Below are 23391 nucleotides of genomic sequence, written 5' to 3'. Positions count from 1 at the left end.
CAGAGGCTCTTTTTCAAGTTTCTGCACACATCACCTCTGCTAACATCCCATTAGCTAATGTAAGTCACATAACTAAACCTTAACATATGCAAAGTCACCTGGCAGTGTGGCATCAACACAGTGGAGGGAAAGACCTGGGACCATCATGCAATGATTCTACTGAACTCCTCTCACTGTCATATCCTCATATTGAAGAAAGAAACAAGATGGTCAGGGTCTTGTGTGGATTGTATTGTGGAAGAATGGGGATCCTTCTCTGATCCTCTCAGTTCTGTGTGATGTGCTAGGAAGAACAGGGAGTTGAAACTGGAAAGTATGGGTTAAAATCCAGATTTCCCTATGTATTTGTGACTGGTCAACTCACTTTACCTCTGTAAATCCCTCTGTAAAGTGGGCTTAATAAAACTTATGGTGGTTGATATTATCTGTTGGCTTGACAGTACTTGAAGGTATCCATATTTTTTAAAGATTTATTTTATTTATTTAAAAGACACAGTTACAGAGAGAGGAGAGCCAGAGAGAGACAAAGGTCTTCCATCTGCTGGTTCACTCCTCAGATGACCACAATGGCTGGAACTGTGCTGATTCGAGGCCAGGAGCTAGGAGCTTCTTTCACGTTTTCCATGTGGGTACAGGAGCCCCAGGACTTGGGCCATCACGTGCCGAGGCCATAACAGAAAGCTAGATCAGAAGTGGGGCAGCTAGGACTTGAACAGATACCCAAATGGGATACCAATGCTGCAGGCCGGGGCTTTAACCTGCTGTGCCACAGAGCCAGTCCCAGGTATCCATATTTTTTTTTATTAATTTTTTTTGACAGGCAGAGTGGACAGTGAGAGAGAGAGACAGAGAGAAAGGTCTTCCTTTGCCGTTGGTTCACCCCCCAATGGCCGCTGCGGCCGGTGCGCTGTGGCCGGCGCACCGCGCTGATCTGAAGCCAAGAGCCAGGTGCTTCTCCTGGTCTCCCATGGGGTGCAGGGCCCAAGCACTTGGGCCATCTTCCACTGCACTCCCGGGCCACAGCAGAGAGCTGGCCTGGAAGAGGGGCAACCGGGACAGAATCCGGCGCCCCAACCGGGACTAGAACCCGGTGTGCCGGCGCCTCAGGCGGAGGATTAGCCTATTGAGCCGCGGTGCCGGCCCCAGGTATCCATATTAAACATTATTTGTGGTGTGCCTATGAGGATGATTCCAGATGAGATTAGAATTTGAATCAGAAGACTAAGTAAAGTAGATTTGCATCTCTAACATGGGGAAACACTGGCATCTTCCATTCTGTTCAGGGTCTGAATAGGAATAACAACAACAAAAAAAAAAGTGGAGGAAGGAGTAATTCATCCCTTTTGCTCTCCACTTACCTGATTGAGCTGGGACATTGATCTTCTGTCATTAGTCTGGAATGTGTACTATCAGCTTCCCTGGTTCTCAGGCCTTTAGACCCAGACTAGAATGACAGCTTCTCTGGGTTTCCAGCTTGCAGACAGAAAACGGAACTTCTCAGTCTTCATAATCATGTACACCAATTCCTCAGAGTAAACGTGTTCATGTACATCTCTCTGAATACACATGCACATATGTGCTTACATATGTGATATGTGTGTGTGTGTGCTCTCTTCTCTGGAGAATTCAATTGCAGATTCTAGAGGAGCTCCAAGGATGTGTTGGCTGAATTGGTTTTGGGGTTTCTGGAATTGGTCCTCTAGTCTGATCTGATTTAGAAATGCTAAACATTTTATCTCCAATATAAAGAGAGCACTGATATTCCTTGATGTGTGCTGTTCATAGAGATATACAGAGTATCTGCACTGGATACTCCTAATAAGCCACTTGCAAGGAGCTGGGTGACTCTGTGTATGCTACTTTCAAACACTTTTGGAAATCCAAGGAATATAATGATGTTGATGGGTTGCACCTAATGTTCATGGACAAAGTAGTGAAAGAAAAGGATGAACTCGGGGATTTGAATTCCCTCACTAATACATTACCTGTCCCATAGCATTTTGAGCATCCAATTTGATGACTCGAATATGAAGCATACATAGTATTGGAGATTGGAGCAGTATCAGCTCAAAAATTGTTTTCCTTGTGCCAAAAGTTGGCTGCTGTTTTATGTAAATAGTTTGTAGACCTTCTCTTTTGCTTTTTACTGATAAAAGGAAAATATTCCTCGTTTTGGTAAAACAAATGGCACGGCCATGTGTACCATGGAAGCATTTACTGTATTCCTGTCATGTGTAAGGGGTGGCTTGATGACAGAAAATAAATTCATAACATAGAACATTCAAAGTTATTATAACTATCCCAACCCCCAGCGAAACAAAATCTTTATGAATGAAATTGTTTCCAACTTAATAGAATTAAAATTATTTTCCTTATTTATATACTATCTCAACTGCTCCAGCTAAGTTGAAATGTGTTCATTATTATTTGTATTTTAAGGTCCCTATTAAGGGCATGGATATCAAAGTCTTTTCACTTCATAAACATGGCCTGACTACTCATTAGACAAATTTAAACTTCATTAATTGCCAAAATACATAAGAGACTGCATTAAGAACAAATGTGTTGCGTAATAAGTAAATACATTCGTCCCAATACTTTGCTTCCAGTCCGTTTAGGGAAACATAATCAGGGATAGCTTTTTGAAGATTTTATTTTTACATTAGTGCAAGTGTGGTAGGACCATTAAAAACATTAGTTACAGAGCCTAGAGATGAACATATTTTATCAGCCTCTTGTAGCAGGTTCTTTAATGTAGTCCTGTCTGTGTAATTTTGAAGCTAAAAGCAATGTCTAAATTTAAATTGGTACTTACTAGCATTGCAAACCCCTCTGTGAGTAGTCTCCACAGCTGCCATTCCTGTTCTGTCACTGATGTACCCATGGGGTCTATTAATTGTGTGTGTGTGGGTGTGTGTGTGTTTGTGTTAGGAGGGACTTGGGGAGGGTTGTATATTACTATTGTCCATTGTATTTATTTTGCGATGAAGTAGGAATTTAATGTCATAGAGAAAGCATTTTTTAAATCAAATGTTTCATGTTAAAAAAAACTTGAGAAATAAGAAAAGAGTTCCTTCCGATTTCTTAATCTCGTTCAAAGATTTTTTTTTGCCTCCTAATCCCCTTCAATTTCTTAGAGATGTTCAACTGAAATTTTGGTTGCATTGTTGTCTGATTTCATATTTATTTAAAATGAAAAATTTTTTCATTATGAGTTTTTTCATACTAATTTTGATTGAAAAAATGTCTCATTAAAATATTGCTTATCTTGATTATGAAGTTTTCAGGTATTTCTTTAAATTTTGTACCTGATGCAGATGTTTTACTTACTAATACTAGTTTTCATCTTTGACAGTTTTACAAATTAGAACAATACGTGTTGAATTCTGTACTCACTGTCGTTAGAGGTTTTCAGAAAGACTTGGGATTCAGAAAATTGTATTGAGAAAGGCAATTGTAATAGCTAGCTATTGTTCCATTAAAAAATACTCTAAAACTGATTAGCTTGTAAATTTTTTACTTTGGTGCAGGCATTTTGTCTAGCAGTTAAGATGCCAGTTAGATGCTCATGTCCCACATCAGAGTACCTGGGTTCTATACCCAGCTCAAGCACCTGGCTCCAGCTCCCTGATGATGTATATCCTTGGTGGCAGTAGTGATGACTCAAGTTACTGGGCTACTATCACCCATATGGGAGATCTGGTTTGAGTTCTAGCTCCTGACTTTAGCCCTCTGATCATTTTGGGTATTTAGGGAATGAACATGTAGATGCTAGCTCTTTTTGTGTGTTTCTCTGTCTTTCAAATAAATAAATAAATAAATAAATAAATAAAATAACAAAACAGTTTTATTTAGCTTGTTATTATTTAGTTGGCAGATTAGGCTATGTTCAGCTGGGTGGTTATCCTATTCTTGGTAGGGCTCCTGTATTTGTGGTTAACTGTGTGTCAGGTAGGCAGGTCTGTTGACCTTGGCTAGCAGGGTTGGGACTAGGGTGAATAAAGTCAGTAATTAGATTTTATCTTACAGGAGGTAGAACTCAGAAATACTTTGTATGGGCAATAAAAACAGTGTTATGACTAGATCTACACTAATAAATCAGCTCACTCTGAGTGTAAGGATGACATGAGGTGGTGGGAAGAGCTAAACAGCTACTCTGCTAGTCCATGTTCACATCTTGACATCTTGACAGTTTGAACTGAGCCAGTGGAAGCTGAAAAGCGAAGGAAGGGAACAAGACTCTATTATGTGCAAGTCTGTTTGTAGAGTGTCTATGAGTTTATAACATGTGGCCATTATGCATAATGCTTCTAATTAACCTTTAAGTTCATGGATTTTGGTGCATATATGCATTCCTTTTGTCTGTACAGCTGAGAATGGAGCTGCTAGGTCAAAGCACATACTATGCTGAATTTCATAGGTAATGCCAAACTTTTCTATAGCAGCTGTACCCATTCACAGTGACCTTTGCAGCATGTGAGCTCTGGTTGCTCCATATCCATGCTAACATTTTGGAATTAATAGACTTTTAAATTTTTGCCATTCTGGTGTAGGAGTAGAAGTACCTTGTGGATTCTGTTTACATTTTCCTGATGACTAAAGGTTTGAACATATTTTAAATAATTATTGACTGTTTATATATCTATTTCTATGAAGCACATCTCCAAGTCTCCTCAAATGGCAGTCTTTTTCTTCTTAAATCTGTGGGAATTTCTTATAAGATCTTTGACACTTATATATGAAGTACTTTTTTCCACACTGTGGCTCTGTTTTTCACCCTTAGTGGTTCATTTGATAAAACGAAATCCTTAATTTTTATGTCACACAACATAATAAATATCTTCTCTTTTAACATGATTTTTATTTATAAGGGCATTTGAGATTTGCCCTATTAACAGACTTTAAATATATAATACAGTGTTGTTATCTATAGACACAATGTTGTATATCAATCTCAAGAATTTATTCATGTTGTTGAAAATTTTATCCATATTGAACAATCACTCCCTACTTTTTATTCTCCCTCCCCAGCCCCAAGTGGCCATCATTCTTTTCTTTGCTTCTTTGAGTTTGAATATTTTACATATTTCATTTAAGTGGAATCATGCAATATTTGACTTTCTGTGATTGGCTTATTTTACTCAACATGATATCATCATGGCTCATTCATGTTACATGTAATCAGGCTTTGCATATTTTTAAAGGCTGAATACTGTTCCTTTGTACATGTGTACACACACATACATACATATATCTCATATTTTCTTTATCCATTGATCTGCTGATAGATGTCTGGGTGGTCACTACATCTTGGTTATTATGAATAGCACCACAATGAACATGGGAGTGGCAATATCTCTTCAAGATCCTGATTTCAATTCTTTTAGATAAATGTGCAGAAGTGGGATTGCTGAACCATATGGTGATTTTATTTTTACTGTTTTTGAGGAGCGTCCTTTACATTTTCCATGGTGTCTGCATGGTTTTTCATCCCCACCAACAGTGTGCAAAGTTCCAATTTTTCTGTATCCTCACCAATACTTTGTTGTATTTTATGGATTTTTTTTTGACAGGCAGAGTTAGACAGTGAGAGAGAGAGAGAGACAGAGAGAAAGGTTTTCCTTTGCGGTTGGTTCACCCCCCAAAGTGGCCGTTACGGATGTCACGTTGCGGCTGGTGCGGCGTGCTGATCCAAAGCCAGGAGCCAGGTGCTTCCTCCTGGTCTCCCATGTGGTGCAGGGCCCAAGCACTTGGGCCATCCTCCACTGCCTTCCTGGGTCACAGCAGAGAGCTGGACTGGAATAGGAGCAACTGGGACAGAATCCGGCGCCCCAACCAGGACTAGAACCCAGGGTGCTGGCGCCACAGGCGGAGGATTAGCCTAGTGAGCTGCGGCGCCGGCCTGTATTTTGTGGATTTTTAAAAATACTAGCTATCCTACAGTTTGAAATGATATCTTATTGCGGTTTTGATTTGTCTTTTCCTGATAATTAGTGATGTTGAGCATCCTTTCCTATCCCTACCTGTTGTTTATTTATAGGTATTCTTTGGAGAAATGTCTGTTCAAGTCTTTAGCCCATTTTTAAATTGAATTACAGGTAGAGCATCCCTAATCTGAAAATTTGAAATCCAAAATGCTTAGAAATTCCAAAGTTTCTTTTTTAAAAAATTAATTTATTTATTTGAAAGTCTGAGTAACAGAAATAGAGGAATAGACACACAGAGAGAGAGAGAATCTTCCAACCATTGGTTCACTCCTCAGATGACTGTAACTGCCTGGGCTGGACCAAATTGAAGCCAGGAGCCAGGAACTTCATTCAGGTCTCCCACATGGGTGGCAGGGACCCAAGTATTTGGATAATCTTCCACTGCTTTTCCCAGGCCACGAGCAGGGAGCTGGATTGCTAGTGGAGGAGCTGGGAGACGAACTGGAGAGTACATGGAATGCTGGCATTTCAGACAGTGACTTTACCCGTTACACACAATGCTGGTCCCAGAAACTCAAAACTTTCTGATTACTGATGTGACACTAAAAAATTTTGATTGCAGAGCATTTCAAATTTCAGATTTTTGGATTAAGGATGCTTAACTGGTAAAATCCATACAAATATTCCAAACCTTGAAAAAACTGAAGTTTTTTTTTAAGGATTTTATTTATTTATTTGTGAGGTAGAGTTACAGACAGAAAGGTCTTTCATCAGTTGGTTCACTCTCCAAATGCCTGCAACGTTGGGAGCTGGGCTAATTTGAAGCCAGGAGCAAGGAGCTTCTTTCAGGTCTCCCATGTGGGTGCAGGGGTCCAAGGACTTGGGCCATCCTCCACTGCTTTCCCATGCTGTAGCAGAGAGCTGGATTGACATGGAGCAGCCAGGACTCAAACGGGTGCCCATATGGATATGAGCACTGCAGGTTGCAACTTTACCTGCTATGCCACAGTGTCATCCTTTCATTTGTCTTAAGATGTTTCCTAACTTTTCTTTTTATTCTTTCTTCAATCTATTTGTTTTTCCAAATTTTCAAGTTTCCTTTTGTTTTCAATTTCTAGTGTCATCCCATTGTGGTAAAAAAAAGGATATTCAGTGTGATTGCAATCTTCTTAAATGTGTTGGCTTATTTGGTGACCTAATATACATGTACTTTGGAGAATCTTCCATGTGCACTTGGGAAGAATATATACTCTGATGTTGTTGGTTTATAGAATACATCTGTTAGATCCATCAGGTTGATTAAATTACTGATTTCACTCTGTTGATTTCCAACGTGGTTGACTTATCCATTACTGAATGCCCGTGAGCTTTTAGACATATCCTTGTAATTATTTAACCTTCTTTGTTGATTGACACTTTTATCATTATGTAATATCTTTAGATGTCTCTTATGATAGTTTTTGACCTATAAAGCCTTTTTTTGTGCAAGTAACAAAGGTTGTCTTTTTTACATCCTTTTATTTTCAGCAGATATGTATCTTTAGAGTGAGTTTTCTTTAGACAGTATATAATTGGATGCTAAAAAATCCATTGAACTACTCTGTCTTTTGATTGGGGAGTTTAATTCAGTTACACTTAATTATTGATAGGGAAGGACTTACTCTTACCATTTTATTAACTGTTTTCTGTTTGTCTTTTAGTCCTTTGGTCCTTCCTTATCCCCCTTATGGTCTCCGTTTGTGTTTAATTGGTTTCCTTTATTTCCTCTCTCTCTCTTTCCCTCTCTCTCTCTCTCTCTCCCTCTCACCTTCCCTCCATCCCTCCCTCTTTTCCTCCTTCTCTCTTTTCTTTCTGATATTGATATGTGTTCATTCCTTTCTTTTGTATACATTCTATAGTGATTTTCTTTGTGGTTATTATGGGGTTTTCATTAAATCCCATTTAGTTATAATGGTCTGTTTTAAGCTGATAATGACTTAACTTCATTTTCATACAAAATCCTACACTTTTGCCACTTCCCATGACATTTACATTATTTATGTCACGATTTAAATAATTTATTTTGTAATCCATTAATGTATTTTCAGTAACAGTTATTTTTGGTGCTTTTGCTGTTTAACTTTTACACCAGGATTAAAAATGATTTACTCACCAGCATGACAGTAATATTCTATTTGTTTTTATGTTTACTTCTACCAGTGAGTTTCACATTGTGTTGCTGTTTAACATCCTTTTATTTCAACTTGAAGAAATCCCTAACATTTCTTTTAAGATGAGTTCAGTGGTGATGAAGTCTGTCAGGTTTTTGTGTTTTGAATCCAAGTCTGAAGGCAGGAGAAGACCAATGTCCCAAGTCAATGACAATAAATCAGAGAGAGAAATTATTTCTCAAGATAATTTTTTGCTTTGAAATTTAGAAACAGATTTTATTTGAGATCTAAAATAAAATCCCTAAAAATATGAACTTCTCCAGAAAACTGTGGCTATGCAAGAATGCATATCGTATTAGAACATGCTTTAGACTCAAATACAAAACCATGAAACAAATCACTATCCTTCAACAATTTGTTTTAAAGGTTTTTTTTTTTTTTTTAATTTTAAAGAGCTACCAAGAGAGGTAGAGACAGGGAAAGAGAAGTCTTTCATCTACTGGTTCACTCCCCAAATGGCCACAACAGCCAGAGCTGAGCTGATCTGAAGCCAGGAGCCAGGAGGTTCTTCCAGGTCTCCCATGCGTATGCAGGGGCCCAAGGACTTGGGGGTCATCTACTGATGCTTTTCAGGCACATTAGCAGGGAGCTGGATTGGAAGTAGAGCAGCTGGGACTTGAACTGGCACCCATATGGGATGCTGACACTGCAGGCCAGGACTTTAACCTATCCTTCAACAATTTGAGTAAAGATTGAATGTCTAAGGAACAACACAGATGGACGTGTAGAGGATGGGTGGTTTTTACTTCAAGCACCATAAAGTAAAAAAAAAAAAAAAAAATCACAGATGTCTGGATTTTTGGGCATATATATTGAGATGAACTTTTGGCATAGGAATCAGATGATTTTTTTTGATCATTATGCATTACCACATATTGAAAAATTGTGTAGTGTCAAAGGGATAGAACAACCTGTATTCAAGCAATGTTGTTAACCTAGGCAATAAAATGTTCTACTGATTTTTTTCTTCTTCATCTAATCACTGTATACAATGGTAGCAACTTTGAAATGACAGATCTTGCACTCCTTTTATTTTCTGTTTAATACAGAACAGAAAACAAATGGAAGCATAAGTCCTATTATACATGAACAATTTAAAATTGTTAAACATCAATTATATAAGAAAAAGACTGACAAGAAGTGTTCTGCAGATACCAGACTTTAGCAGTGAGTGGTCAGTAGACTTCTTGGGTTTTGCAATGATATTTCGCAGCAGCCACTTTGTAATAACTGGAAGTAAATAGAGATGCAGAATTCTTCACTGGAACATGGTATGATTCAGTGAAGCACTATTTATAACTATATACCAAATGATATGATGCCCACACCATTTTTATACTCTTTCTGTGTTAATTACCACAAATGAAGAGAAAACTTAATATTTGTCTTTTTGAGTCTGACTTGTTTGACTTGGCATAATAATCTCCGGTTACATCCATTATGTTGCAAATATCAGGATTTCATTCTTTTTATGGGTGAATACTATCCCATCGTGTGTGTGTGTGTGTGTGTGTGTATACTACAATTCTTTAGGGTTCGGTTTATTCTTGTTTTTCTAGGTCCTTTATTTGCATTGCTAGAACATTTATTTAATACCTTTCAAATTTTTGAGGTAGGTGCTTACTGCTATAAACTTTCCTTTTTTTTCTCCCTAAGGATTTATTTATTTATTTGAAAGGCAATTAGAGAGAGAGAAAGAGAGATTCGCCAACTGCTGTTTCACTCCCTCCATCCCCCAACCCTCAACTGACTGCAGCAGCTAGGGCTTGGCCAGGCTGAAGCCAAGAGCCAGGAGCTTCATCCAGGTCCGGCAGAGAGCTGGATTGGAAGTGGAATAGCCAGGACTTGAACTGGTGCCCATATATGAAGGCGGCAGTGCAGGCAGTGACCCTACCCACCATACCACAGCACTGGCTCCACTTGTAGGATTTTTTAAAACATCCTTTTAGGCCTCTGGGCCTTTTTCATTAAGATAATTATCACGTCTGATAACAACACAACAAGATCATTTGACTTTTGTAACTTTTGGACATTGGTATCAGTAGCATTTTACATTATCACAACTTAAAATTTAGCACCACTTCACACCTTGACAGCACCCTTAATATAATCCAAATATAATCCAAATAGCCTTATTATTTGGTGTGTCTACAAGGTGAGAGACATATATCCTTTGATATTTCCACAGGCTCAACTGGAAATATCAAAATCCAAAGAATTGGGAACTTTGATTTTTTGAATGCCTGTCAAGGATACCAAGAAGGCTTAAAATACCTGGGTTGAAATAGGATCCTTTAACATCAGTGCCTAGTATAGAACATATTTGATCATTTTTACAAACTGATTACTCAAATGCTTTAGGATGAGTAAGTATTTAAACAAACCATGATTCTTAATGAAAAAAAAAAACTCAACTGTTTTTAAAAATTGGAACTTAACAGAGACATTAAGAGAACACAATAGATCATTTCAAGAGAACAAAATCTGTCTCTTTGGTAATCCCAAGAATTGCAAATAAAAATATAATTAGTTAGCACATGGAATCATCCCATAAACTTGGCAACAATTTACACAAAGTCAGAACTAGGGAAGAGAAAATATCTTACTGGAGCTGGCTAGAAAACTGACAACGTCACAGTTAAACAAAAACTATTAAACAGAGATGCTGCAGTTTTTAAATTTTTAAGACAATTTCAAAATATCTACCAACATATATGCATTGCAAAAGCCTCATTGCTTTAACAGATGATCAAATTCTAGTTCTATGTCAAAGAAAAATGGACTAATAGAAGACAACATTTTCTAAATAAGATAACACATCAAACTTCAACCTTAGTTACTTTCAAGCAGTGTTGAATTATTTTCATATAGACAATTTATGAAAACATGTTAACAAACCCAAATAGTTTTTTCACAGAATATAAGGTGCTAAGAGTCCCAAAGTTTACATTTAGGCACTTTATCTCATTTGCTTTACCCAATTTACATTTAGCAATTACAGCTAAATGACTGATGATACTGATATTAAATCATACCTCTATCTGAGTTAGGGTCAAAATTGCATTTATATGGATTTTTCCTCCTTTTTACAAAATTCTAGCTATAAATCAGTGACATTAAGCCAGAGATTGCAAAATCCACCTTACGGGGGCCATAACAAGCACTGATTACCCATTTCTATCAGGAACCTGTTAAACCAAGTTACAAAACAAGTTTGGCAAGTTACTAAACAATATTTTTAAAGGTAGTAACCTTCCTAGATTCAAAAGAGAGAAGTTCCTTTAAAGTCAATGTCGTTACAGCTGAACCAAATTCTCAAGCATGAGATTGTTATTTACCAAAGACATCTTTTTAGATTTCAAGTGAATTTGAGTCTAGTTTACCCCATAAAATCTTAGGCCAGTGATGCCTAGTCAACAGTCAGCCTCTGAAAAGGGTCAGCAGTGGTGACGTGGGTCTCATGGGTGACTGAGCTGCGGCTGATGTTCCAGGGACAAGAAGTCCACTGGAGATTGTTCACCATTATGTTAGGTTTAATGGAAAAGGGCATCCATCGGAGTGATGGGCACCCCTCTCGATCTTCTTAAGGAGAATCTGATAGGAGGCAGCTGTAGGAGCCCACAAAGAGGCAGGGTAGAGAGGAAAACTGGAGGCCCTGCAAAGAGACAATACCTTATGCCCTGAAACCAACACCCATTACTGCAAGTGTCTAATCAAGGGGCTGTCAGTCAAAGCAGCCTCAGAGATGAAGGGTAAGGTCGGGAGGTATCGCAAATTTCAATAGCATCTGAGATTATTTGGCCTAGATTCTTCCCTAGAAAACTCCAGGCAAAATTACAACAATGGGGGCAATGGTCACCTGATAAAAACTTATTCAACGGCATTAAAAGCCCAGCAATAGTCAAACACGATAACAGAGGAAACCTGGTGGCCCACTAAATAGGCTGAAGGACACTATGACACTCTGGAAAAGAATTTTAATGCATATTGGAGCACATGCAGGCAAATGGAGGCAAGAAACCAGTTAGGAGAGTTCTGAGATGGGGAGTCAGGGTAGAGGAGCTGGCACTTTTTACAACTCACTTAGACTAACTTCTCCATCCTCCAGCTTGTAACCAGGCCAGATGGTGGTGCAGAAGATGAGGCATTTTTCTTTAAGCTCAGGAGTCACAGAAATAAGGTAGATGGTTTGCCTCCTGGCTGGAATGAGAGCATAAAAATGGAAGCATACTTCAGGTCTTATCTCTCTTGCTACCTGTGGTGCCCAGATGTTCCACAGGGAAGGCAGGAAGGTGAGGGCGGGATTAGCATGTATCACTCACTCTTGCTAAGCCTTCCATGCCTGTAGCCTAGGGTATATATTTGTCAGAATAGCACATTCAGGAGTTATCAGTTCCCTTGCTGGTGGTGTGCTGGACTGGGCCTCTGCCTGGTCAAATACATACTGCCACTTTGTTCTCCTACATGAAGAAAAATAGCTGTTGTATGCCTCTTAACCTTGAGTCTTGTCTAATAGGCCTGATTTTGACAATGAGACTGCAAGGCAAGAGCCTTAGCAGAGATGTTTTTCAGCTAGAGTTTGGTGAAACAGTGCCAGTCCTGGTTACTACTTAGGTTGGTGACCAGGCAGGTGAAGTCAAAAAGAAGCAGAGTGGGGGAATAAAATTCTCCCCAGTAAGACTCCTCTGAGGTAGGTACACATAGGAAAGATCTGACAGTGAGGACCCAAAAGAGCAGACTTGAGAAAGAAGGTGGGGGATACCACAGACGTGCTAAGGCTTGTCTACCTGGGGACTGCATCTAATGGGAGTCTAGATCACATGCTACCTGTCTGCAAATGGGATACTTAAACTTTAACCCAGAGCTAACAAACGAAATATCTAGGAAATACCCACTAATGGGACCAGGAAATCGAGCTTATAGGAATTGAGACCTGGCAATGTATGGAGAGCATTTAGAGGGGCAGAAACAGAAATTGGGAAAACTCATTGAGGCATGAAGCCCAGGGCCCAGTGCCTTGCTCCAGGCTGCTTACTGATATATAAATCTCAGAGGAAGGAAGCACAGAATGAAGTTTTTGGCTGACACCCTACTGGGCTGAAAACCCAGTTCTGCATGTCAGGCCGATCCCTGCAAAAGGAAGCTGAGTTGGACCAGGCACCATTCCCAGAGCTGAGACGAGAAGCATGAAGACTGGAGCCTCTGGCTTTACAGCTTGTGAGGGCTCCAAAAGGGCAGGAGACTTGCTCCCTGCAGGAAAGTGCATTTCTAGCCCAACACCATTCTGGCAGTTGGGGTCTGGTGCCTGGGCAAGAGACCTTCCAGAGCACTGGAGTGTAGCCCCAGTTCAGAATCCATCAGTTGTCTCAAGCCTTCTTCCGGCCCCACATGAAGGGCTGATCCACACTGGAGAAAAAAGGCATTAGGACAGAGTCTCAGCTCTATGGGTTTGCTCTGTTCTTAATCATCAAGCCTTACCCCCGAGTCTTAAGACCAGCAGCTGCACTAATCACTTTTAACTGGCTGACAGGGACCCCAGTATTTTAAAAAAAGAGCATTGCTATGGATGAGAGTAAGACTCTCCAGAAAAAAAGTGAAAGTGGTCCACATGCTCACAAGTCTGGTGGGATGATACGACGCTGACTGGAGTCGAACTCTAGAGCAATCCATGTCACGTTGGAGTTGCTAGCCAAGTCATGGCACCTAAATATTATGGGGAAACAGAGGCAGAGAACATATTACTATCTCAGTTCTTTGTCTCACAGGCAAGAATTTCTAAGCAGACAAGCATAGAGATTCAAAAGCAAGATTTTTTAGAGTCAAAGACCTCCAGTCAGAGTGGCGTGGAAGGGGGCTTCCAAGGGAGGAAAAAAAACACAGGTGCATATACATCTTATATAGTCACATTTTCTTGTTGAATTGATCCCTCAATCACTACATGATGACCTTCTTTGTCTATTTTAACAGTTTTTGTCTGATATAAGTATAGCTACTCCTACTTATTTTTGATTTGCATTTTATGAAATATCTTTTTCCATTTCTTTATCTTTATTCTTTGTGTATCTTTATTGATGAATTATGCTTCTTGTAGGCAGCATGTAGATGGTTTTTTTTTTTTCCCATTCAGCCAGTCTGTATTTTTATTTGGGGAATTTAGTTCATTTACTTTCAAAGTTATTAATGATAAGCAATGGTTTGGTCCTGTCATTTTCCCATAAATATTCCTATTGTTTGCTTTGAATTTACTTTGTCCTTTTACTGGAGGTTTTTTTGCCTTCATATTCTTTTATGATGCTGATTATCTTTCTTTGTTTCTGTGTGTACATCCCTAGGTACATCATTCATAAGGCTGGCCTGTTGGTCACAGATTCCTTTAATATTTACTTGTCTTGGAAGGAATATCTTTATTTCACCTTCATTTATGAATGAGAGTTTTTCTGGGTGAAGTATTCTGGGATGACAGTTGTTTTCTTTTAGGATTTGAACTATTTCTCTCCCGGCCTGTAGAGTTTCAGTTGAGAATTCTGCTGTCAATCTGAAGAGGGTTCCTTTAAGGTCATGTGGCATGTATCTCTTGCAAATTTTAGGATATTTTCTCTTTATGTTTTTTTAAAGATTTATTTATTTGAAAGGCAGAGTTGCAGAGTTGCAGAGAGGCAGAGGCAGAGAGAGAGAGAGAGAGAGAGAGAGAGAGAGAGAGAAAGAGAGGTCTTCCATCTGTTGGTTCACTGTCCCAATTGGCCACGACAGCTGGAGCTGGGTCAATCTGAAGCCAGGAGCCAGGAGCTTTTTCCAGGCCTCCCATGTGGATGCAGGGGCCCAAGGACTTGGGTTAACTTCCACTGCTTTCCCAGGCCATAGCAGAGAGCTGGATTGATGATAGTGTGTCATGGTGTGGGTCTTTTCTGATCATGTCTATTAGGAGTTCTGTTTTTCCTGTGTTTGGAGATCCATATCTTTCTCTAAATTGGAGAAATTTTCTACTGTTATTTCTTTGAATAGGTTTTCTAAGTCATTCTTTCTTCTCTTATACCTGCAGGAACTCCTAAGGCTCAGATACTTGGTTGTTTGATGGTATCCCATAGATCCTGAATACTTTTTTCAATGTTTCTAAATTTTTATTCATTTTTCTCTGTCTGAGATGCTTCAGAAGACCTCTCTTCTAGATCAGATATTCTATCTTCTGCCTCACTAAGTCTATTGTTAAAGCTTTCCACTCTATTTTTTGACTTACTGAATGCTTCATTGCTAATGTTTCTTTTAAATATCTGTTTGCAGAATTTCTCATCAATGTCATGTACTGACTTCCTTTTTCCATTTAACTGTGTTTTTGAGTAACCTTATAATCATTCTTTTGAATTTGTTTTCAGGCATCCCATCAATCTCTCCTTCATGGCCCAATCTTAATATATTTTTGTGTTCTTTTGGAGGAGACATACTGCCTTCCTTGTTCCTTTTTTTTTTTTTTTTTTTTTGGTATCTTCTACATTGATTTTTGCACATCTGGGGGGATATCTTGTTAGTTTCTTGTCTGGAGGATTCTTTTTTTAAGGGAAAAAGTTTATTGTCAGGTGAGGCAAACCCAACAGGAGGATTTTTTTTTTTTTTTACTAAAGGATTTATTCTTGGAAATGTGCCTCTGGCTTATACTTGCATTTCAGGGGTGTGTGCTGGGAGGTGCTAGGGAGCTCTGGCCACTGTGGGTGGGGCAAGAGTCCAGAGTTTGGTGTGGTAGAGTGCCTCTGGCTACAGTCAGTGGGGGAGAGGATGTTGGAACTGCCTCCTGTGTTCATGGTCCCAGCACATCTCTGTGCCAGGATGAACCAGCTGATTCACAGACTATAGTGAACTCATGGTGCCAGCACATCCCCCGTCCAGGCACTCACCCCATACAGAGCACTGACCCACTCTGCAGTGTGTTCCTGGACTCCTGCATGAGATCCTTTCCCAGGATGCAGGGAGCTCTGAGTCTCTGCAGGAACTCAGCCCCAATCCCCAACCCTCTCAGCTCCTTGTCTTATGCCGAGAACTTCCACAGTTGCAGGATGCAAGAGTCTGCTGTCCACCCTGCAAGCTGCCCTGTCCCTAGGGGCTGCTAGTAGTGGCAGAACTTCCCAGAAACCTTTTATTTAAGACATACAAACTTCATGCTTTTCTAAATACAACGTTAGGAACATAGCAATTCTTCCCACCCTACCCATGTTCCCACCTGCGCTCGCACACTTCTTAGTCCCTTCTCCTATTCCCATTTTTTTTTTACTAAGATCTATTTTCAATTAACTTTATGCACATAAGTTTAACTCCATACTAAGTAAAGAGTTCAACAAATAGTATGGAAAAAAAAAACTGTTCCTCAACAGTTGAGACAAGGACCGTTCAAAGTCATTGCATCTGTGCGTTGTCTGAATACAAAAGCTGTTGATTTTTGTGTGTTTTGATTTTATCCTGCCACTTCACCAAACTCTTTTATGAGTTGCAATAGTCTCTTAGTGGAGTCTTTTGGAACCCCTATATATAGAGTTATGTCATGTAAAAAGAGATAGTTTGACTTCCTCCACAGAGACCAGTGCCCATGTGCTAGCCCCAGTGAGTGGAATATTCATCCGTGTTGCCATAAGAGCCATGCAGAGGAATCCTGCAGTCCTCAGTGTGAACAGGGCTCCCACAGTAATGACTCTCACCAGGGAATCAGGGAGCCTGGAGCCTGTGGAGCTGCTCACCATGACTGCTCAGAGACCCAGCCACACCCTGTGCTCTCCCACACAGCCACAGTGTTTTTACTCTGTCCCAGCACACAAATCTCCCACAGTCATGAGTGCCTAGCCCCTTGTCAATTTTCCCAGCCAGACTCAGGAGTCTCCTCTTAGCTGGGACACAATCTGGTGCAGCTGTTACACATGTCCAAAATGGTGCCCATGTTCTGTCAGCTACTTACAGGGTACAGAGGCCAGGTGGTCGTGCAGAGAGAAATGTGCCCCCCTTTTTGTTTCCTTCTAGGTTGTCAAGCACACTGTCTGCCACAGAGCTCCAAGCAGACTGACACCAGGCTCTTCCCACAGCTTTATCATCAGTGGCTTCGATTGCTGCAGTCTAGTCTCACCTCAGTCTCCAAAGCTGATGCTGAGGTTCTCGGCTGCTGGGGTCCTGAGTTGTGCATGTTCACACCTTCCATATAGTTCCACAGTATCCCTCTGTTTGGCATGGAGTTTCTTTCACCATTTTCTTCCTAACTCTTCCCTGAGGTTGCAGTTTCGCCACTTTTTTTTTTTTTTAAACCATCTTCCCCTAGACTAGAGCAGTAAGCTCCCTCCCTGTTCCAGCATCTTCAAATCTGATCTCTTTTTCTTCTAACTCTGCCTCAGGGGCTCTTTTTCCCCCATATTTCCCCCTCTGAGAGGATCATCCAACTGCTATTGGGTATAGGGTCAATGCCCACTCTCACTGCTTCCTGCTGGAGAAGGATGAAGTAGGGAAATTGGCTGGTCCCCTTGGGGAGGTCAGTCAAATGGACCTTGGTAGAGTTACTGGGAAGGGAATCTGAAGTTCTATCTGAAGGACCATCTGAAGTTCTATCTGAAGGACCATCTGTATCTTAAGTGCACCTATCCTATCAGAGATACATTATACCACAAATGAAGGGAGCAAGAATAGTCCAGGCAGAACTCTTTACAGTGTTGATTAAGCAGCCCAACCATGTTTTTTTCAAGTCTTGCTAAGCATGGCACAGGTTCCACCCACCTCAAGGAATGTAGGGTGAGCACTAGTCAGGTGAGGACTAAGAAAGAGTTGTGAGCCTCAGAAGAAAGAGGAGTCTGAGTATTTCAGCTATATGAGCCTGACTGGGGCGAGGGTGGTGGGCTAGGTGTCAGGGAAACAGGGTTACTTATCTTGAGTTGAGGTCTGTTTGAAGAAGTATTTGAGGCCCCTCTACTGGTTCATATGTGTAGTGAGATTGTATGATTGAGGACTTGAAGATATCCTCAGGGTCTGGGGTCACAATCCAGGATTTTATTCTTGAGAGATGGATCCACACATCTAAGACTGCAGCCTTAACATGGCAATGAAAGTAGAAATACAGAGAATCTGGTTCCTGGGTTTTGGCACCAATATGTTGCATCCTGGGGAGCTGCTTCCCACCGTCCCTGCTTCAGATCTTATTTTCATCCAGCAACATTCTCACAGAAGCATCCAGAATAATGTTTAACCAATTATCAAGAAATTCTGTAGTCAACATGAAACCAACCATCACATGTAATATATGTATCTAAATATATATATATTCTTATTGATCCTCTGTTTAGTAACTTTGCTATACTCAATAATTTAGTAGTTTATAAGTTATTTGAGCTTATTTTATATATAATCGGAAAATATTAATTTTAATTTTCTTTTCCTATTTTATTTGCTTATTTTGCCTCATTACATTTTCTAAGATCCAAGTACAATGTTTATTAGACATGATGAGAGAAGGCATAATTTTCTTGTTTCTAATCTCAGTGGGAAACATTTGGCATTTCACCATTAAGTAAGATGTTTGCTATAACTTTTCTTGATACACTTTATCACAAGGAAATTCCCTATTCCCAGGAGCTAAGAGTATGTTTGTTATTAATGTTGCTATGTTAGATACATTGCTTTGTTTGCTCTATTGATTATGTAACTTTCCTTTCCTTATTTTATTGCTTTTTTTCTTAAACTCTTTACTTTTAGATATGATAGAAGAATCTTACAGGTGCACATGAGAAAGACAGACATAATCACAGCTTAGTGAAGACAATCTAATCTTGGGGTAGGCATTTTGGCATAGCTAGTAAAGCTACCACCTGTGACATGCATCCCATATGGGCAAATGGTTTGAGTCCTGACCGCTCCACTTTTTTTTTTTTTTAAGATTTTATTTATTTTATTTGAGAGTTAGAATTACAGACAGTGAGAGGGAGAGACAGAAAGGTCTTCCTTCCATTGGTTCACTTCCCAAATGGCTGCAACGGTCAGAGCTGCGCGGATCCGGAGCCAGGAGTCAGGAGCTTCTTCCTGGTCTCCCACGTGGGTGCAAGGGCCCAAGCACTTGGGCCATCCTCCACTGCCTTCCTGGGCCACAGCAGAGAGCTGGACTGGAAGTGGAGCAGCTCTGACTAGAACCAGCGCCCATATGGGATGCCGGCGCCACAGGCAGAGGATTAGCCTACTGCACCACAGCGCCAGCCCCTCCACTTCCTTTTTAAATTTTTATTTGAGCTTAAAAATTTCCCCACAAGAGGAATTTTATTGATGGCTCTAGTTTATCCCCTCCCTGAAGACCAAATGAGGTGAACAGTAACCTTTAGATTTTATTGTCTTTATAACAAAACAGAAGATGAAGATTAGAAGTGGATCACTTGCCCCTTTCTCTTCTTATCTCCTCCCAGTTAGAATCTTTTACATCTCTTAGTAGCCAACATTCTCTTGGATCTTCAGTTTGGCTCCACACACTCAAGCCTCAGCACAATCTTTGTAGTTTTAGCCTTTTTCCAGAAAAACCGGCTTAGTCTGTCCGCCTTAGCCACGCTGCTTCCTAACATAACACCACTTTCTCTGGGCCTAGAGAGAATCTTTGCCTTTCTTGTACTGTGTCACTTTATGGGGCTGGCGCTTGCCACACCTCTTACAGAAGGTCTTGCAGGCTTTAGGAACATTCACAAGTTTGCAGAGCACTATTGGCATGGAAAGTGGCTATTTCACTTCTGATCAAGTTCCTTGCTAATGGCTTGGGAGGAGCAGCAGAAGATGGCCGGAGTGTTTGGGCCCTTGCCACCCACGTGGGTGACCTGGAAGAAGCTCCTGGCCTTGGTCTGTCCTAGGCCTGGTTGTTGTAGTCATCTGGGTTGTTAACTAGCAGATGGAAGAACCTATCTCTCTCTCTCTCTGTAATTCTGACTTTCAAAAAATAAATAAATCTTTAAAAAAAACAAACAATCTAACCAGAAAATTCTCACGCCTAATGCCTATCTGCTGATGTTGGAGCTGTGGTTCTGCAATTATGACATTCTGCAAGGCTGAGAGGAATGACTAATAACTATTTCCTTTTTCACCTTCTCTTTCCTCTTCATAATCCTTCTCTAGGATAACCATGTCCTCATGGGCTTTGTTTTTTTTCTGTTTGTGAATTTTATTATGGAGGAGGAAAAATGTTATCACGTAAATCACAGTAGAAAGCCCATACAAATTATGCAATACTTTTTAATTGCCATCAATCAATTAATATTCTATTCTTTTCCCAGTGTTTTACTCAGCCCTAATTACTTAGAAATTTATATAATTTTTATTCTCCTTCCCTGGAGTTCTTTTATTTACTTATTTTAAAGGGAGAGGAAGAGGGAGAGGGAGTGAGTTAAAGAACCCAAATGCTGATTCACCTCCTAAATACCCAAAACTGGAAACTTAATCCAATCAAAGTCTCCTACGTAGGAGCCAAAGACCCAACCACTTAAGTCATTGTCTGTTGCCTTCCAGGATATGTGCATTAACAATGAATTAGAATTGAAAGTATAGCAAGGACTTGAACCCAGACATTTCAATATGGGATGAGGATGTTACAACCCATATTCTAATCACTTGGTTAAATGCCTCATGGGCTTTAGAAAACTTTCCCTCCTCCATCCCCTTGTCCATTCACATACCAATGAGCAAAGGCATGGTTGGTAACATCATATCAAACCTATGGTCCAATGATCCCAGGCTTCAGCAATGGCTGTGGTGTTGCTCAACACATATTTCTCTCACTTAGTACCACAGTGGGAAACTGGTAATTAATGCCATCCTTGAAGCCAGTGGAGGCACCACTCCACAATCTGGATGCTGTGCTTGGACTTGATTATGGCATTGGCATCATTAACATCTTTGGGAACCACATCACCATGGTACAACTGTGAGAAAGCCATGTATTTACCATGGCAAAGGTTGTATTTCATCATCTAGTTGGCTGGCTCAAAGCAAGCCTTGGTCTCCTCTGCTATAGAAAGCTGTTCATGATAGACTGTCTCAACCGAGATGATGGAGGCTTACATTGCCAGAATGTAAGGGAAGTAGATGCAAGGATAGGTAGGGCACAAAGTTCGTATGGACTTGTATCCAACATTCAGGGTTCCATAAGATTGGAGAAAAGCAGTGTTGGAGGACATGACATGGTTAATAAGGTGATTCAGGTTATTGTACCTTATTACTAGTTATCAAGATTACTATGACAGATGTCATAGATGGCCCCATTGCCTGCTGGGAAGGCATAAGAAGAGTGCTCCAATTTTAGGCATGGAAAGCCAAGACAGTGGCAAGAATGGTTCTGCATGAAGGATCTCTGTGAGTGAGACCCCAATGGAAAGAAGAGGCCATCAAAGAAGGATGTGCTTTTCTCTAAAGGGAGGAGAGAACTTCCACTTTGCCCATGGCCCTGTCTAAAAACTGATGGAGTTTGTGAACTCAAAAGGCTTCCATAATCTTGGCAGCTCATGTCAAGAGCCTTGTGTGATCACTGATGTTATAAATAAGAGTGTCATTTGTTAAATCAACAACAGGAATCACTGTGCACTTGATCCCCATGCTGGACCTCTGTCCTTAATGAATTGTACTATGAGAACTAATGGTAAAACTTGTCTTCAAACAGTATTTTTACACTTTGTGTATCTGTGTGGGTGCAAACAATTGAAATCTCTCCTTAGTGAAGAGTTGGTCTTCTGTACATAAAGTCAATTAAAAACAGATCTTAATGGATAATGAAATGGGAGAAGGAGTGGGAGGTGGGATGGCAGTGTGGGTGGGAGTGCGGGAATAGGGGGAAGAAACACTATATCTCTAAACGCTATACATATGAAAATTTGTACTCATTAAATAAAAACCTTAAAAAAAGAGTGCTCCGGGGAATGTGGATGGTGAGGATGCAGTTGTAGGATTCAACCACAGCTGTGGAAACCTAGAGGGCTGGATAAATGGAGAGCTCCAGCTTAGACTTCTTGCCATAAACAATACAAAGATGGTTTTTTTTATTTTTTTTATTTTTATTTATTTTTTATTTTTTTGACAGGCAGAGTGGACAGTGAGAGAGAGACAGAGAGAAAGGTCTTCCTTTTTGCCGTTGGTTCACCCTCCAATGGCCGCCGCGGTAGCGCGGCTGCGGCCGGCGCACCGCGCTGTTCCGATGGCAGGAGCCAGGTGCTTCTCCTGGTCTCCCATGGGGTGCAGAGCCCAAACACTTGGGCCATCCTCCACTGCACTCCCTGGCCACAGCAGAGAGCTGGCCTGGAAGAGGGGCAACCGGGACAGGATCGGTGCCCCGACCGGGACTAGAACCTGGTGTGCCGGCGCCGCAAGGCGGAGGATTAGCCTAGTGAGCCGTTTATCTTCAGGGAGCTGAACCCAGAGCCAGTCCCCCTACCAAAGCGGTGGAAAACCAAGAAGCCCTGAAGGTCTTTGCAATGGTCAGCCAGTTTATGAATTCAGTCCAAGATGAGGTCAATAACTTTTTTGCCAAAATGGTGTAGTGCTGACAGACATAGTTACTGGTAGCATCTTCCAGAGCTTCTCAGAGTGGAAGAGCTGATGGTAGCTGCTAGTGCTAACTTATTCATTCAATGATTGTGAGTTCCAAGTCTACAAACAACAGTCTCACTGAAGATGGTATTGAAGGAGTCATCTCCTCCCCTAATGTTCTTGTCACTTGGCATCTGGCCACTGGACTGGATGCTATGTTTCAAGCAGTAGAGCTCCCAGCAGACATTGCCCATCTGGACACCAGCCTGACATAGATGGAGTTGTACTCACACGAGGTGACGGCAGGCTAGGAGTCAGAGGTGATAGGAGCGGACAATGTGCCCTCTCTGTTAATCAGTTTTAAAATATTGCTTTAGCAATATTAAACATTGTTTTGCTTTCCTGGAAAAATCCTGCTTGATAATATGTTTTGTGTATTGCTTGATTTGTTATTTTCTGACTTGTGCATTTATGTTTATGAATAATATTGACATAATTTTTCTTTCCTACAATGTCTTTATTAAATTTTGGTATCAAAGCTATGTGAGCCTAAAATAAATCAAGATGTATTTCTTTCTTTATTTTCTGGAAAAAAAAGAGTGCAAATTTGAAGCACTTTTCCTTTATATTTTAATTTAAATTCATCTGCAAAAGTATCTTCTCTGTATAATGGTTTTAAGTTATAGAAATACAATATTTAGAGTAGTATATAACTATTCAATTTTTCCCATGTATAACTTTGGGTAAGATCT

General features: G+C 40.3%; 2 pseudogenes; both read right to left on the bottom strand.

The window, feature by feature from the left end:
• Window positions 1-19500: 19500 nt before the first annotated feature.
• LOC133762193 (large ribosomal subunit protein eL42-like) lies at window positions 19501-19840 on the bottom strand (annotated as a pseudogene).
• A 274-nt stretch (window positions 19841-20114) lies between these two features.
• On the bottom strand, window positions 20115-22893 carry LOC133762192 (tubulin alpha-1C chain-like; annotated as a pseudogene).
• Between the last annotated feature and the right edge of the window lie 498 nt (window positions 22894-23391).

Source organism: Lepus europaeus, chromosome 6 (assembly GCF_033115175.1).
Source record: "Lepus europaeus isolate LE1 chromosome 6, mLepTim1.pri, whole genome shotgun sequence".
NCBI lineage: Eukaryota > Metazoa > Chordata > Mammalia > Lagomorpha > Leporidae > Lepus > Lepus europaeus.
This window is presented reverse-complemented; position numbering and strand designations above follow the sequence as displayed.